Below are 15,345 nucleotides of genomic sequence, written 5' to 3' on the forward strand. Positions count from 1 at the left end.
ACTAAGCTAAGCTACATCCCCAGCCTTTTTTTTTTTTTTTTACTTTGAGATAGGTTCTCACTCAATTGCTTAGTGCCTCACTAAGTTGTTGAGACTGGCTTTCAACTTGTGCTTCTCTTTCCTCAGCCTCCTGAAACCCTGGACAGACACTGTCACCACACTTGGCCCATAAGCTAGTATTGACAGGAGATAGCCCTGAGAAGCTGGGCTCACTGGTGTCAATAGAGATGATATTTGGAATTAGACACAGGGGGCAGCATAAAGTGTCAGAAAGAAAGTTGGTTCTGTGGAATAAATTGTCTTAATTGCCACAATAAACCTGAAGGAAGACAGGTGGATGTAAGTATCCTAAGGGACAACAAAACAAGGCCAGAGTGACAACTGTTGGACTTTGACTTCATTAATCTGTGACAAAGGTGAATAAAAAAGTAATATCTTCATAGCAAGATATATGGGTATGCAATAAAGTATTGCTTAATTTATATTTCTAAACAAGATAGAGTGAGTCAGCACCACAAATTAAAATCATGGCCACTTGTCCAGTTTTGATACCTGAGTCAGTTTTCAGATTTAGAATGAACTGATTGAAAGGCCATGTCCCCCTTGAGGAAGTTCCCTGCAGCATCATTGCAAGTAGTTACCATAACTATTCATGATCCTTCCTCAAAGGGCCAATTGCCATTTATCCAGAGTAAGTTTACACTGGGAAAAGTGAATATCCAGGCATTTTTAGGGACATGAATAAGTTATCATGGATACCAAGTGACCCAAAACAGCATCAATCTCCTAATTTGAGTGGGGATGTTTAGAAATCAAGTGATAAATTGAGTCTTAGCCCAAATCATATGCCTTTGGACTTGTTACAACTGAAAGAATCTTTCCCTGGTTTCCAGTGGAAAAAGTTAAGTAGAATCCCCTAAAATGCCTCTCTGATCTCCTTTCCTGGGCAAAGGTAGTAAATTTAAGCCATAAAGCATCCTGTTTTGTGTCACCTTCAGAAACTAAAAGAATGCAGGAATGAACTAGGCCTAGTGGCATACCCTTGTAATCCCAGTGACTCAGGAGGCTGAGGCAGGAGTATCTCAAGTTCAAGGCCAGCCTCAGCAACTTAGCAAGGCCCTGTCTCAAAACAAAAATTAAAAGAGCTGGGGATTTAACTCAGTGGTAAAGCCCTTCTGGGTTCAGTCTCTGGTACCAGAAGAAGGAGAAGAAGCAAATACAATTGACTCAATAAGTGAGGTTAAATCTATACTTCTTTAGGACAATGCAGGAGTTCTATTCTCTATGAATACTCACTCAATTTACCAGGGGTCCTTGCTTAAACTAGGTAGATGATGAACAATGACAATAGTCCTTGACCACCTGGACATTCTGGCCATTGACTCACTATTTTGATGACACTACTGACCTGGTAGCAGAAAGAGGCTAGAGTTCTGAATGCCAAAGAAAAATGTTTGTACCTCAGATGATGAACACCGACACCCAGATGATGGGGAGAACCCTTACAAAGACTCCGAGACCTGACACATCTATGGAATTTTAAGAAATACAATATCCTAGCCCAGGAGTTGGCAAACTACAGCTCACTGTCTGTTTTTTTGTTTGATCTGCAAGAATAGTTTCTGCATTTCTACATGGTTGAAAAAAATCAAAGGAATATTATTTTGTGACATGAAAATTATTTTAAACCTTACACAATAGGTTAAGTATTACAAATGAAGTCTTGTAACACAGCCCCATTCATTTGTTTACATATGGCTGCATTTGAGTTCCAACAGCAGAGTTGAAGATTGCAACAGAGACCATATGTGGAACTCTCATCACAAAATACTGCTGCTCAGTGAGTCGTAGCAGCATTTCATATGCCAAGCATATTTGTTTTATTTTCATTTTATTTTATACTAATAGTACATATCCTTCAAGTCAAAACAAGAAAAATAGACTTCATCCAGGTACTGTGGCACACACCTATAATTCCAGCAACTAGGGAGGATAAAGCAAGAAGATCACAAGTTCAAGGCCAGCTTGGGCAACTTAGCAAAACCCTGTCTCAAAAATAAAAAGGCTAGAGGTATAGCTCAGTGGTAGAGCACCCCTGAGTTCCTTCCCCAGTACTGAAGAGGAGGAAGTAGGAGGGGAAGAGAAGGAAAAGAAAAAGAGGAGGAAGAAAAAGAAGGAAAAGAAAAGTAGACAACTTCAGATGTTGCCGTTTTAACTCACTGCAGCATGTGGCTTGTTATTACATTTGATGGGGAAGCATGCATTTATTATATATTGACATTATAACCATGCTAAAACTGTATAATATGTCAACATCACCAGGCTAAGCACTCATCACAATGTTTCCAACTCACAAGGAAGAACAGGCAGAAAAATTTGGAAGTTTAAAATGGCATATCTCATTATAGGAGGATTTCTTTACAAGAATTACAAATGTAAATCAGGCATGTAGGTGCACACCTATAATCCCAGCGACTCCAAATTCTGAGGCAGGAGGATCACAAGTTTGAGGCCAACCTCAGCAACTTAGAGAGACCTCTGTCAAAATAAAAAAGGCTGGGGATTAGCTCAGTAGTACAGCACATCTGGGTTCAATCCCCAGTACCAACAACAAAACAGTCACCTTCTAGATAGGCTGGTCGACAAAGATATTTTAAGAATCAAAAGGCACCAGGAGCAGTGGCCCACTCCTATAATCCCAGCAGTTTGAGAAGCTGAGGCAGTAGTATCACAAGTTCAAAGCCAGCCTCAGCAACTTGGCAAGGCACTCAGAAAGTTAGGGAGATTCTGCCTCAAGGAAAAAAGGGGTAGGGATGTGGCTCAGTGGTTAAGTGCCCCTGAGTTCAATATCTGGTACCAAAAGAGAAAAAAAAAAAAAAGGTGAAAATAGTTGCTTGGCTCAAGAAAAATCAAGTATTTGAAACTATTTCCCATTTAAAAGGTTAGTTAACCCACAGATGTAGTATCAACTTCATTCCTTACAATCACCATTAGTGAATTTTCAACATTCAAGTCAATTCAACCAATATTTTATAGACAATGTACTGGTAAATGTGAAAAATTTAAAAAATAGTGTTGAAATGTGGCCCTAAAAAAGAGCACTCACCTCTGAGTGGAGAATGTGGATGGCCCTTATAACTAGCTGGCCCTGAATTCTTTGACCTTTGACTTTAATGTCCTTCTTCAGTCTTTTTCATGTACACACAGACAGGGCCACTCCTGTGGTATTATTCTCACCCACTACTCCTCCATCACTAACATTTATAATTTTCGAGGGGAAGATGCGTAGTGTCTCACTGGAGGGTTCTTCTGCCCAGAGGAATCTGAGCCACTCCAAATACCCACTCTAAATCTTAATTTTACAAATAATTAATCTGCCCTAAATCTTAATATCTCAAATAATTAACAAATAATAAAACACAAACACTCAGAAATATGTTTACAAAAGTGAAGCCCCTCATAGATCTAGTCCACTTGGGTTCTTAAACTAGACAAAGACAAAATGGCTCCTGTGGCTTATTTAAGGGGGTACATCAAAGGCAGGGGTAAGGTTTCAAGAGTGAAGTCTTGCTTTGTGATGTCTTGCATTGACATCTTGGCAGGTCACACCCATCTCGAGTGCTGTGTGGGATCTAAGGCAGAGCTTGAGGGGGTGCTACAGGGAGTTCACAATGCCAGATCTGTGATAGTCAAGCCAAAGTGACTCCATTTTGTTTAGTAACTCCATTTTGTAAAACAACCATGCCAAGTGGAAGGGTCATGACCAGGGCAAGATGTTCTTTTCCTTTTGCTATAGAAACCTTTAAGAACACAGAACTACCTAATGGGGCATTGTTTCTGTAACTAGGGTAACAGGGCTCTGTTTCTGTAACTGGGGTTGCTGGGCTAACTGTGATTGGATAAGCGTCCCTCTGCCTGACTGCACTCTCCCGCTTCTCTAACTTGGCTTGCTTGCATTGGCTGGACCCCCAAACGTCCCTGTTGCAGTGAAGCACCCTTGCAATTATTCAGGGCTGATCAGGGGAACAACTTTATGTTCTGGTCAGCCGCCACTGGTGTGCTTCAATAAAGGCTTGATTTGATTATACGTGAGTGGTCTGGAAGTCAATTTATGAAACCCCAGGACGAAGCCTTAACTATAACATCTGGGGGTTCATCCAGGATCCATTTCTTCCCTACCCTCATGTCAAATTTGCCTCCGATGACGGGCCTTTGGACCTAGGCCCCGGAGTAGAGGGGAGCTCCTGAGAGACGTTCCTCAGCCTTCTGAGAAGCCTTCTGCTGGCCTGTCAGATCTGATGAGTCAACTCCTCTGGGGACAAGGTCAGATTGGACGCAGTTGTGTACACCGAGTACTAAGACAGGACACGACATTGTCACTGTCTCCCTGGAGGCCTCCCTGTGGGGCCTCATCTGTTCCTGGGGGCAAGAGGAGACGTGGTCTCTGCCCCACTAGAGGTTTCCCTGTGTGACCTCACCGATTGTTTTTCCTGTGTCTGACTTGTTTGCTGTTTGTCATTTCTCCAGTGTCTGTCTATCTTGCCGGCTGTGTCCTGTGTCTATCTTGTTTGTCTAGCAGTGTGTTGTGCGGGAGCCTTTCTTGTTTTCATAACCACTCTTCTTTCATCAGGACTCCTTCACTCCCCCGACATTATGGGACAAGGAAGTTCTACAGAGAACTGGCCTCCCTAGGTCACATCTGACTCTGGTTTATGTCTTTGTCAGTGTCTTTGTCTGTTGGTTTGTTTTTGTTTGTCCCCTTTGTGTTCTGTGTTAATTTCTACCTTAGTTTGTTTCTAATGTTAATGGTTACAAAGGTTTTAACTGTGCTCACTAAAACTTGCATTAAAATGTAAAGTGCTGTCAACAGACTAAAAGAATTGTCAAAAGTAAAAGCTAAAGGTAAAAAAGGCATTCCAGAGATTGCCTTCATTTAGGAACTGGGCCAGATGGTCAACAGGGTACATCATGTCAGTTCCTATAGAGGACAGATTAAAACTGAAGTGTTTTATAAAATTATTATTCCTGAATTGTAAAACAAAGCATAATTTTGTCTAGGAAATTTGGCTTTTGTTTCTCAGTATTTGCAAGCATGTATTAACTCCCAACTATTAAAAATGATCTATTTTTCAATGTCAGGCTAAAATTTGGTGGCCACTATCCAAGAAACCAGAAAAAACAGTTTGAAATGGGACCCCAACCTGGGGGACTCTCCCAAGGAGACCAATGGAGCTGTGTCTTTGGGAAATTCTTTCTGGGAAAAATAAGGCCCCTTCATTTGTCTATGTTCCCTTAACACTTTCCAGCTTTGATGAACAGGACAACCTCAGGAAAAAGGTCAGAAAGGCTTTTAAAATTCCATATTTGTTAAATTCATGATTTTGATCTGACATTTTTAGGTTAATATGTTTTTCTGATTACACTCTGCTTTATTCTAAGGCCAATTTAACAAGGGTTAACTCTCAATCTAATATGTTTTTTAAAAAATAAACTACAAGGCTTTTGTTTGTCTGTTTGCTTTGTGTGGATACACCGGTGTACTGTCCATCTATATGTATTGCCATGTCTATATATATTTGGTACCAAAAATTGACATACGAGCTCATAAAAAAAATGGATTCAAATACTTTTGTTTAATGTGATTTAAAAGGTTCAATTTAAATTAGGAAAATAAATAAAAGTAAAAATGTCTTTAAAGTTACTAATGCACAATTTTGTTTCTAGGTGGTTAAATAGTTCTTAAAATGTTAATGTCTATAAAATGTCTGATATCCATTGTCTCTAAATTACTAATGCTATTCAATGCACTTGTCTGATACTTTGTTTTTAAAAAAGATATGTAAATTACATCTGAAGGTTTGTGAAATTAATCATGGATGTGTTTGTTAGAGATATCTGATTGGTTTACAAAGTTAAAATGCTGTTTAATATTATATCAAATACTCTTAACTCCTTAAATTTCATAAGGTAAAATGCTTAAATATTGTTGGCATTTTCATATATTGGTAAATTAAAAAATTTAAAATTACTTTATATTATCACAAGAACAAGGTTACTATAAATTAAAAGTCCCAACAGGTATAATTCTACATAAGGAGTCAAGAGGTTTCAACTGCATTTCAATTAAAGTACTGTAAATAACAAAATATTTTATCTTATTAAAATTGATTAATTTATCTAAATTCAGAAATTTATAAGAGTTGTTTTAAAGTACAAACCGAAAGAAGGTTCAATGGATTAAAAATTATTAAAAGGTTCTAAATATAAAAGTATATTTAGTAAAAAAATGTTTCCAGGTTAAAAAGTCTTTATGTGGTAAATTATAATTATAATACATCTAAGTAAATAATCAAAGGGTTCTAATTAAGTAATATAAAGGTCTATAAATAAAAGATAAATATTAAAAGGTTTATATGTAACTAAGTTGGTTATGTATGTAACCCAAATAGTTAAAACTATTCAAGGTTGGTTCCCTAAGGACAAATATTAATGTACTGATATATTTATATATTAAAATGACAAAAACTTCTAAAAATATTAATTACACTGTGTCTGTTAAGTTTTATTCTCTAGAGCAACTAATCTTGGAGAAATTAAGGTTTGTACATCTGTGGTTAAACAGCGTTATTTTAAAGTATTGTCCTACATTACGGAGTCTAGATTTTTCTTTAAAAGCTAACCTTGGTTAATATAAAAACATCAATAAAAGTGTGGTACATTACTCTTCTTTACAGATTAAATGTATTCATATCTTTCAGTTATACAAGTCTTTAAGGTAAAAGATTTAAAATAACATTTTATCAAGCTGGTGTTCTCCAAACTAAAGTTGTCTGTAATTGTAATTTTAAACTTATAAGGATAATAGATGTATTGGGGATTTATTTATATTATTTGATGTTTTGTAACCAAACCGTATGTTACCTTTTACATTGGGATATAAAAATTTAAAGGTATTTTAAAAAGTAATGAGAGCCTGATCTATTTAAAGGTTAATATTGTAAAACATTTTTTTTGCCACTTTTCCACACAAAAGGAAAGTTAAGAGCTCTCAGCCTTTTCTTGATTCATGTTTCAGATATATGTCATATTGTGTTAGCTAACATTCATACAGACTCAACTGTAAACTTTATAAAATGTTATCTAAAAAGAGAGATAAAGATCAGCTTCAGAACTAGAACACTTTACCTAAGATTTGTAAAAAGCCCTGCCTTACTTGAGATAAGGCTCTGCCTCCTACCTTACAGCATGTCAGAATGACTTCAAAGTAGGCCAGACTTCAGTTGATTTAAAGTTATATTCAAAAGATTGATTTTATTATAAAGATTACTGTTTCTCAAATAGGAAATATAGTGTATAACTCAGCCAGGTTTCAAAATTATATACAAGCTAAATATGTTTTGACTATTGTTAATTTCACTTGTATTTTCATTACAACTGAAAGGAAAGTGACCACGACACTTGGAGTGACCAAGAGATCTTTATTGTGGCAGTGTCTGATTAACAGAAAAGGAGGAGAATAGAAAAAAAGAGAGGGGGGTCCAGCAGAAGAGAGTTTTTATAGCCAAAATCAAATGGGGTCTCTGGGTCCGCAAGCTGCCTTGTTGATGTACAGTGATTGGATCATAGAGTAGTTGCTAAGGATGTCATCTTCTGCTTTCAGGCTGACCAGACAGGGGTCAGATGCGGGATTCCATTGCACCAGACAAATGAAAGTCAAGTGTTCAACCTTGAGTAGGGCTGAGTGTTCAGCCTTGAGTGGGATTGAGTGTTCAACCTTGAGTGGGGTTGAGTGTTCAGACTTGAGGCAAATAAGCAATAAGGAACCAGACAGGTGAGGGTCAAGTGTCCAGGCTACCCTGAAGCTAACATTTGTTCAGCCTGCTCTGCAACTAACAATAACTGATGCCTGTTAATGTTTTACAGAGGTAATACTTCATAAACACAACCTAAATTAATTTGAGATATTAAGCCATCATTATATAGACAGATAATAATTAAAAGGGATTAAATTAACTGTAAAGGGGTTAAAGTTATGGCTCAGCAATAGAGTGCTTGCCTTACATGTGTGAGATACTGGGTTCAATCCTCAGCAGTACATAAATTATAATATTTTATAATTTTTATATTTAATATTTTTATAATTTTTATAATTTTATATTTTTATATAATAATTATATTAAAAAATTAACTGTAAAGTTATAAACATTAAAGTTAAAGTCCAGCATTCTTAGTTTAAGACTGGTAAAACTGACTTGCTGGATGTTTAAGGCCAAGGCTTAACCATTTAGGTTAAAATAAAGGGGCCAAGAAAACCAATATTTGGCTCTTACCCTCTGAGTCAGCCAGAACCCAGGAAAAGGGGAAGAGCTTTGCAACTCCAGGCCACATAACCTCCCAATAAGGGAGATTAATGAGACCATGGAGAACAGAAAGCCAATGGTGTGCATACTTCAAAAGAGGAAAGTCATTGAAAAGGGGATACATGCCTGATGCTTCCAAGGGAAGCCACATGGTCAGCAAGACCTTGACTCATCCTAATGCAGATGACACTAATAGAGCTAAAATGCTTCTCACAAGTTTCCCAAGAATGTCCTCCAAGGAAACTCAGCTGACTCTTACAATAGATAGAAACAAGGTCAGTTTGACCAGCTTGGTCTTAAACCAAAGCACAGCCATTCCTGGGCATTTAACTTAAAATGTACACTTGTGTTAGTAGCCCCCAAAATAAGTAAGACTGGAGGCAAAAGAAGAGAGATTCTTAGGCAAAAATGCCCGATAACTATCAATAAAAACTGCCAGAAGTTTTTAGTCAGCTTAATGCCTACAGATATTTCTAACCTCCTACATAGATAGATGTAATCAGTGTTTATTAATATAATTATCTAACTCTAAGTAACAAAGGGATCTTTACATTAACTAACTTAACTAATTTTTGTGTCTACATTCCTGATAACTCTGACAATGTTAAAGATTTATATTCCCTAAAAAAGGGCCTTATTAGGCTTTGTTAGGCCTTGTTATGGGGACAATTTCTCAGGTCTTCCACCTCCTGGTAAACAATTATTAATTTCTATCATTTTCATGATATTCATGGACAGGTTTTCAGATGCTACAACTGCTATTTTTTATTAATCTTATTTCAGTATTCATGTCTTTTTGTTTCTCTCATAGAAGTGCCCATCCCCAGGTGAATTTACAACCTGTTCTTCCTGAACCAGATTTTTACCATGGACTCCTTAACCTACTCAGTTTCTAAAAAGGGACTCAAAACTGCTTGCCCACTGCACATAGCCCCCTCTCAGTTTGAAGCAGCAAGAACAGTCATCGTCCTTTTTTCTTACAGCAGTAGGAGGTCCCTAACATTAGAGGGGAAATTATGGTCAGTATAGATGTTCGCCAATATGTCTAGCTCAGGAAGATATACCTGGGGAACTACTCCAAGATCACTCTGGGTGATCTCCAGCTTTCACAACCCAAATTATAAATGGGACAACTCCCTGTTCACCTCAAATTTTGCTTCAACTATGTATCACAATTCATCTATTTCTTCAAACCTACTATTTTGATGGAGTGAAAGGAAAAGAACACCTGAACTTATTAGAAGGCCAGGGCCCACTGATTTACTGACACAAACGGGCTGCCCCCATTTTAGTTCCCCTCCTGGTTGGTTTGGGAATAATTGGATCTACTGCTTTAGGAACTGCAGCTCTTATTACAAGCTCTAAAAGTTTTAAGTCCCTCAGCTGCCTAATAGATATAGACTTAAAAAAACTAAAAAGTTCAATCTCCAAACTAGAGGTTTCACTAGACTCTCTGGCAGAATGACCTGATGGGATCTAGATCTTCTCTTTCTAAAACAAGGAGGATTTTGGCCCTAGAAGAAACTTGTTTCTATGCAAACCATTCTGGGATAATAAAAGACAGTTTGGCACTAGTGTTAAACAGGTTAAAGGAAAGAGAGAAAACACAAGAAGCTTCAGGTAATTGGTTCCAAAACCTATTCTCATGATCCCCTTGGTTGAATACCATGATCTCAGCCGCAGTTGGGCCCCTAGTCCTTCTCCTGATTGGGATTACTGTAGGAACCTGCCTCTTAAAAACTCTCCTAAACCATATATACATAAATGTAGGGAAGATCAACTTATGGTCTTTTGAATCCAGTATGGTCCCTTAGAAGAATGGGAAGAAACTGAGGCCTAATGATGTGGGGAATGTGATAGTCAAGCCACAATGACTCCATTTTGTTTAATAACTCCATTTTGTAAAACAACCATGCCAAGTAAAAGGGTCATGATCAGGGCAAGATGTTCTTTTCCTTTTGCTATAGAAACCATTAAGAACATGGGACTACCTAATGTTTCTGTAACTAGGGTAACGGGGCTCTGTTTCTATAACTGGGGTGACTTGGCTAATTGTGATTGGCTAAGCATCCCGCTGCCTGACTCTCTGCACTCTCCTGCTTCTGTAACCTGGCTTGCTTGCATTGGCTGGACCCCCAAATGTCCCTTTTGCGGTTTTCGGGCTTATAAGGAGCACCCTTGCAATTGTTCGGGGATGATCAGGGTATCAGCTTTATGTTCTGGTCAGTCGCCACCAGTATGCTTCAATAAAGGGTTGATTCCATTATATGTGAGTGGTCTGGAAGTCAATTTATGACCCCTGGACAAAGCTTTAACTATAACAGACCTATCTCCTCAGGAGGCTACTATGTGAAACAGTCCACACACAGCCCATGGACAGCTAGTGACATTTAACTCTGAAAGTCTTTTAGGCTATAAACTCTTACTATTCTGTATTTCTTGTGCCTAATTGTTTTTTTCTTTACCATCATCGTGATCTCTCCAGACCTTTTGAATGCTTGATATCTAAATCTTTTGCTTTTGTCCTTCTAGCATACACGCAATGGACTAGCAAGGTGACCAAGGACCACTAGGTGGCAACAGAGTCCTAACTAAGCTGTCAGACACACTGGGTCAGGTAAAATAACATTTGTAATGGAAGTCTCATGTTTGAAGGGGCAAGATAAACAAGTGGAATTAAACTGAGAATTAAAAAGCCAGGTTTTTAGTTCCAGCACTCAGGAGGCAAAAGTGGAAGACCAGCCCAGACATCATAGGAAAACCCTATCTTAAAACGAAAACAAAAAGGTTTCAGCAGGGCATGGTGGCACAGGCCTATAATCCCAGTGGCTCAGGAGGCTGAAGCAGGAGGATCACGAGTTCAGAGCCAGCCTCAGCAACTTAGAGAGGCCCTAAGCAACTCAGTGAGACCCTGTTTCTAAATAAAATACAAAAAAGGGCTGGAGATGTGGCTCAGTGGTTAAGAGCACCTGGGTTCAATCCCGGAACCAAAAATATAAAACAAAGGATTCAGAATACTGGCAGATCAGTCCACCAAAGACAAGCTGAGCTTGAGCCCCATGCAAGTGTAAACCAGAGAAGTGGCTGTACCTCAGCTGTGGGGGAAATGACGTGTGCTCAAGTTCATTGTCTACTACCATTTTAGACCTATTCATGAGGTTAGTCTTCCCCAAGATCCTGTCTCAAAATAAAATAAAAAGGACTGGTGATATAGCTCAGTGGTAAAGTTCCCCCAGGTTCAATTCCCAGTACCAAAAATTTTAAAAATAATAAAATATAAAGGGATGGAGATGTAGTTCAGTGATAGAGCATCCCTGGATTCAATTCCCAGTACTGGGGGCAGTGGGATGTGGCAGGAGGAGAAGGTGTAGTTTCTTAATGGCAGCAAGCCTCCAGGAATGCTTTGCTCTTAACTCTTTACTAATACCACTGCTTAAAGTCAGTCTTCTTGTCTCCATTTTTAGGCAGCCAGGTGCCCCAGCAGAAAATTACAAAAGTCCGCACGTTGACTGAGCTCTAAATTCATAATATCTTACTTCAGTGGTGACCACAAGGCTATTCAGCTTTCCTTCTTTTCATCTTTAGTTAACTCCTTGGGGAATTTCCCATAGAAAGCAGTTCTGAACTTTTCCAATCCCTATAAACCCTTTCTCACATTTCAGCTCCCCCAACCACAGCAGATGGCCTTACATCCTCCCCTCCCTGGAGTGCTGGGACCATCCATCCAGTAGACAGAGCACATTTCTCCATTGTAGACAGAGCACAGAAACTACTCAGTCCTACGTGGTACACTCTCAAAAGTTGCATAGGAAAGACATCAGAAATTCATTCCAGCTGGAGAGTAAAGAGCTGTAGGCAGCATGGATCTCATCATGGCTCAGGGTTTTTCAGCTATCAAAATGGGCAGAATTCTCCATTGACATATTGGTGGTACCTGTCTGTTTTCTTTCACATGCTGTGACACAATACTAACTGCTCAGAATTCAGCTTGACTCAGTTCACAGACCTTTTGAATGCTTGATATCCAAATCTTTTGCTTTGTCCTTCCTAGCATACACGCAATTAACCAAGGACCACTAGGTGGCAACAGAGTCCTAACTAAGCTTACTCAACTTACTCCTCTGAAAGATAAATTACACAGGTGCTACTGCTATTAAGTGTTTCTTTTTAATAAGGTTAACCTGAAGGACAGTGAAGTTCAAGATTTGTCATGCTCACTGGCCACCACATGGTTCAGGATGTGAGCTGCCAAAACTGCAATAGCAAACTGAGATGGATCTGTGAGTTTGCTACTAAAGACAGCCAGCCTTATAAGGAAGGCCATGTGATCCTGGGTGGTGCTCTAGTTCAAGAGAGTGAGGGCTTTGAGGAGCATGTGCCATCTGGTAACTCTTGAGGAAAGAGATCAATCCATCTTTTCCCGGGTCTCTTTCACTGAAAACAAAAGTCTACTTACATACACTGTCACCTTAGCATCAGAATCAGATTCATGTCCTGAAGAACAAGAGGTTGTGAGGATCTATGATGGAATCTTTCCTTCTTTTTAATTTTTCCATCAAATAGCAGTATGTAGAGAGAATATTGCTGTTATTTTTTTCCCTTTTTTTTTAAATATATCTTGAAGCAGAAGAGTCTTCAGCTCTATGGTGGGCTATGTGAGAAAAAAAGTCTTAGCCATTAAAGTGAAGACTATGTTTTTTTGTAAATTTTGAATGAAGAATAGGTCAAGAGCAGAATTTTAAAAGTATTCGAGCTTCATTTTAAAACTTAAAAAAACAGTTATTTTGTTGCCAAAAGCTCAGTCCTTGTCCCCAATGCCATCCAATAACAAAGTCATGGTTTTGAGAAAAAGGGAAAAGAAGGTTTATTGCTTTGCAAGCAAAGAAGAAACACAGGAGACTCCTATTCAAGAGGCTGTGATTCTGCCCTTCAGCAGGAACAGGGGGCTTTTAAAGAGGCGATTCAAAGGCTATATTCCACATGTTCCATGTTGCAGTTGTAATTCACTTGTTCATTTGGGAGATAATAATTTCTGAGATCTTCTAGTACCATCCCTAAAGTCTGGATTACTTTATTCCTATGGTGAGTGTGTTCTAGGATGGGGGAGAAAGGTAATCCTGTTTCCCCTGAGATTTGGGAGAGGGAGAGATTAGGAAGGAGCAAGGAGAGAGAAGAGGAAAAAAAAAGTCCATTTTAAAAATAAGTCACAGTGGCAGAGCAGCAAGGGCTATATTCAAAGCATAGAATGGACCACTGTTACAGTTTCACTTGATTTGCTAAGTTCAGAGAAGAGATCCGAATCTGCCCAACACTAAAGGCTCAGTGTTAGCCTGGTTTGTGCTGGCTAGTGTGCCATATTCTTGTTGGAGATGAACTGTAAAACCAGAGCCGATTCTTTTTTTTCAGTCTTGACCCAAAGATTCCACCATTCCTAGTTACTTATCACCACATAACTGGTGTTAATTGGAAACTTTCTGAAATGGGGTAAAATTTCTTGGTTGCCTTTTTTCCATGTAACTTAAGCATAGAAATATAAGTAAGTAATAGTTGTGGGGGGGGGGGGCGGAAATTCCACCCTCTTCAATGGAAAGTAATCAAATGGATATTTGATGTCTCCGAATCAACTAACTCCTCTGAAAGACAAATTCACAGGTTAATAATTAGAGTGATTACTAACTCATGGGAATAGGTAGAGTGGTAGCCTTTACAAATCTCAACTGGAAAGACAGTGCTTTCCAACTATTCACTAAGTAATTAACAAATTAACATAAAATATACTTTAGCCCATCTATTCCTTTCAATTTTAACTATCCAATGATATTCATTTTATCCCAGTGATTCATGATTCATTTATTCAGTCAATTATTTAATAAATACTTAACTTCCTTTAGAATAAGGACTGTGGCTACCACACATACTACCAAATACAGAAATGTGATAGTGGAGGACTCTTATGCCAGGTAACAAATATTGAAGAAAAAGAATCATTCATCCAGAATTTGTCAGAATCTTGCTCCAGGACTACTGGAAGAGAATTCACCAGCCAGCAGCCACATGCCTGTGTGCTCAGTTGGTATGATCAGTTCAGATACTAAGTGATTCAGATTAATTACTATTATTATTATTATCATACTTACTGTTCTGATTTTCCAATGGTTTTCAAGAGCTGGAGATGTAGCTCAGTAACAAAGTGCGTGTCTAGCATGTGCCAAGCCCTGGGTTCTATTCCCAGTACCACAAAAAAAAAAAAAAAAAAACAAACAACAAATAATTTTCAAAAGCTTTGTTATCTATTGAACAGATAATGAATGACCAGAAAATACATATATATTCTAGTATGCTTGATGGGTTTCTCTCTCTGATGATGTAAATTAGTATTCTAACATTTATCAGTTTTTCATAAACTAGATTATAATGGAATATCTCCAAGATCATTCCTGAGTAGCTTAACAAAAATGAATTTTTAAAAATGAACTTTAAACCAGGCACAGTGGCATACACCTGTAATTGCAGCAACTTGGGAAGCTAAGGCAGGAGGATCACAAGTTCAAAGGCAGTTCCAACAACTTAGCAAGGCCCTAAGCAACTTAGCAAGACTTTGTCTCAAATAAAAAATAAAAAGTTCTGGGGATGTGGCTCAGTGGTTAAGCCTCTCTGGATTCAATCCCTGTTACAAAAAAAAAAAAAAAAAAAAGAAAGAAAGAAAGAGAGAGGTGGGGGGAAGAGAGAGAAAGAAAAAGAAAAATAATTTTTTAAAAATTTATAATACTGTACAATGACCTGTGGTCTTAAAACAACCCCACCAATGTGCTGGCATGCTGTAAGATTCAAATTGAGCCTTCTGTCTCTAAAGCCTAGCAGTATTAACTTAAAGACACATCCTCTTCAAATTGTATAGATTGGATTTAATTTACTGAATTGATTTATCAATTTAATATTAATAAGTTAGTTAAGTTTATTAATAAATTAAACCAATAAACCTGAA

General features: G+C 38.1%; 1 long non-coding RNA gene and 1 pseudogene across 1 annotated transcript in view; both read left to right on the forward strand.

Moving 5' to 3' along the window:
- LOC139705698 (uncharacterized) overlaps window positions 1–15,345 on the forward strand; it is a 30,443-nt gene that overhangs the window by 5,103 nt on the left and 9,995 nt on the right. The window lies entirely within an intron of this gene.
- LOC114104098 (protein yippee-like 5) lies at window positions 12,260–12,756 on the forward strand (annotated as a pseudogene).

Source organism: Marmota flaviventris, chromosome 1, assembly GCF_047511675.1.
Source record: "Marmota flaviventris isolate mMarFla1 chromosome 1, mMarFla1.hap1, whole genome shotgun sequence".
NCBI classification, from domain to species: Eukaryota; Metazoa; Chordata; class Mammalia; order Rodentia; family Sciuridae; genus Marmota; species Marmota flaviventris.